The following is a 3,557-nucleotide window of genomic DNA, read 5'->3' on the forward strand; positions in this document are numbered from 1 at the left end:
GCAGATTTTGTGGGCCATGCTCGGCGTTTAAATGTTTTTTCCCCTTTCTGTAGAATGTGCATCTTCCCGCTGTAGACCATGAACTATGTGCTCTAAGATGTTCGAGATCATACTTCAATCATCAGGGCTTGTGAATTCGGCCAAGCAAAACACGTCGATGTAAGTTATAACCGGACACACAGAAGCCCCCCTTCCTTTTGCAGGCGAGACCTCACCACCAACATGTGGTTCTTCGGCTGGGGCGCGTGACAGCCCCGATTCATCTCTCGCCGAGAACAACCCATGGACACATTGTGGCGTCTGCAAGACGTACCACGAATTCGCGCTTCGTTGGGAAGGAATCGAGTCTGGCCGTGGTCCTCGACATCAAGTGTTCCGGAGTATACTGGAAGCCGAAGCATGCCGCCGGAAGCACCTGCCAAGTCCTTTTCTTTTGGGTGCACAGGCAGAAGGCAGGGCGAGGTGTGTCAACACCTTTTCCGTGACACTTTTTGCCGGCGTTGCCTCGTTGGATCCACCCCTTTCCACCCACTCGCGGCCAGCGTAGAGGCCAATGATATATTGAGGCCGAAATATTAGGGCAATATTCTGTTTAGTTTAGGACAAAATTTTTCACACACGTTAATAAAAAAGCCTATCTCTTCAGGTATGTCCGACTCCTCCCTTCAACTTGATATACAGGTACGTTATACGGAGGCTGCAGTATTTCTGTAGAAGTACGTCCGACGATCCTGGTTGGTATTTTTAGGTTTTACGTTAGTTTATGCCGGGCATATGTATACTGAACAGGTCAATACATTTTTCCCCCGCGTCAGAACTTACTGTGTGTGTGTTATGGGGCAGCATGCTTGTTTGGGCGCAGCCCGCGTAGATCGGTGTGCTCATCATTGTGACAACTGTTACGTCTTCTTCCTTTGCGTGATTGCACGCTTTCACAGCAAGAAAACTTCATTTAATTCTGTGTCCCTCCACGGGCTACAATGACAATGTGTGCGTATCGCAGATAGAGTAACGCTGCAGTTAGCCTTCGCTATTTATCCACTAAGCGATTGGTGGAAATCCGTTCGAGCTTCGGCGTTTGACAAATATGTTGAACTCGAAACTGTTATCCACAAATTAACAAAATCTTTAACAAACGAAAGTAGAGAAGCGCAACTTTTTTTCCTATAGTTAACTCCGTTGACGACTTATGTCGCCTTGGGTTATCGCTCGTCAACTGGCGCGAGTGACCACACTCGTACCGCTGGCTTTGTCTCTTGAAGTTTTTTTGGCTCTTCGGGAGATTTCATTTATCATATCCCCAGGCAGACCGCTAAGAAACCATAAAAATCGGTAGCGCGATGCAGGGCGTCACATAAGTCATGTCGGTTCTGCATGCCTTTAAGAGCATTTTCGGGCATGTCACTAGAAAATACACACTAATGCTTTGGTGCTGTTTCGTCTGCTTGAAGGACTCAATGCTGTATGCACGGGTTCCTGCACAAGCATTTAGTCTACAGTCACTTGCAGTAGCTTGCTGTGGTGGTATACAGTGCCAACGCGGCTGATAGCTTGCTTTTCCAACGAAAGAAGCCGTGGAAGTTTATGTTCCATACGGTATACAGTAAAAATTAGAATGCAAGGTGCGTAAGTAACGCAAGAATCGGTTTTTCGAAAAGCCGAAATAAAAAAAATACCATGTGGACGCAAGCTTAGTGAAGAGTTTTTAGGGACTGGTTAAAACTACAAGCACAGAAACTTTCGCAAGTCGGCTGCAGTGTTAGCGTTGCGCTAAAATCTGATTGCTGTGCTGGATGGTTGAGCAGCATAGTAATTCAGCTTTTCCCCCCCTTCAGCAGTTGGCCTTACGTGGCAAAAGCCCTTATTCCACTTACCTCTGACAGGCCAAGAAGGCAGGAAGCAGTGGGTTATCACTGCTGCCGCACTGCCACATGCGTTAAAAAATCGCGGCAGCGCGTTAAGTTTCTTGCGCTGTTCTTAGATGTGCTGCAGAGCGCACGTAAAAAACAGCGCAGTAAATGTCCTTATACGAATGATCCTACGGCGCGTTAGAAGTGCCTGTCGAGCGGCCATGAGGACGCGTTGCTTGCAGTCATTTGCAACTATCAGATTGAAGTGGCGAAATTGTTTTTCGCTCGTCTAAAAGACTTTTGAAGAAACTATTTAGGAAAAAGCGGAAGAAAAAATGGCCAGGCTTAGCTTGGTTAAGCCAAGAATGCGTTGCATATTGCGCGAGTTGGGGCCCAGCTTTTCCTCCGGCTGTCGTGACGTCACGTCACGTGGTTGAGCTAAAGATCAATGGTGGCTGCCCGGCCGCGCCCAAGGGCTGAACTGAGTGATTGCAATATGCAACGCATAAAAATTGAAGCAACTTAATAAGAAACATAGCAAACTTCAAAGAGAATAGACACACATATGAGACGCGCTGCAATGAACAATGGCTCATACCCTCAATGGTGGCTGCCCGGCCGCGCCCAAGGGCTGAACTGAGTGATTGCAATATGCAACGCATAAAGTACCTGATGGGGAATGCAAGTCGCGATGGGTAATTTAGCCCGCAACTGGACCATGACGTCACATATGCGCCACCGCTATACGCCTCGCTAGCGCTGATTGCCTTCGAAAGGGGCTATGGCACGTACTGCTACCTCTTGTTTGAGCGGACTCCTAGCTCACGCATCTGATGACGGCAAGGCATGACTGTAGAATAACCAGCTTTGTACGTATTTTAAACAGTGTGTTTCGAAAGCAATATGAAATTTCGCGAAATTCGGTTGCGGAAGAGTGTTCTGCTTATGAATAATGCCAGTCGGCAATACGCAATGACGAGGTCGCTGAGAGCGTCGTGATGTCCACGTGGTGCGACCAAAGCCATTCTACGCACGCTAACGACATTTGCGACTGCACTTTCTTACTGCTTTGTAAGTTCAAGCATCAAATGCTCTTAGTTCCAGTTGTCGGCAACCTTCAAGCCAACTTGAGCCAAAATCAGAGCCGTTATCCGGGCACTCATGACGAGAACGGGACGAGAATTGGGCGAGAACGAAACGAAAGCCTCCGGGCAACCAGTATAACCTGAGGAAAACGCGGTCTCTCACCCCCAACCTCTTCTACAGGACCGCATTACATACGCTAGTTACTGCCAAACAAGTTAAAAAAATTGCCGACGATTACGTTACTTCCTAATGCGAAATTTGAGCGCAGCAAATAAGCTGTTTCACCTTTTGGATAGATTGAGGCAAAGAAATCGAGCAACACATGTATGCGCTATCACAGAATATTTTTTTTTATTTTTCAGACGTATTCCTTTAACAAAGACTCCACTAACAGTTCTTGACAGTCATGAAGGAAGCTTTGTGGTCGGAGAAATAGACTGATATATGTTCGACTTTGTACACCAATGCTTGATTCTCAAAGACGAGATGTATACAAGTGCCTCGCGAGGTTGTCACAGCCGTGGGGGAAGCAGAGGCTAAGCGCCGCCGCCGAGAAGACCCTGCCGTTCGCGCCGCCGAAGCGGAGGCTCATTGCCGCCGTCGAGAGCAACCAGCAGTAAG

This window comes from Dermacentor variabilis, unplaced genomic scaffold (assembly GCF_050947875.1).
Source record: "Dermacentor variabilis isolate Ectoservices unplaced genomic scaffold, ASM5094787v1 scaffold_39, whole genome shotgun sequence".
Classification (NCBI taxonomy): domain Eukaryota; kingdom Metazoa; phylum Arthropoda; class Arachnida; order Ixodida; family Ixodidae; genus Dermacentor; species Dermacentor variabilis.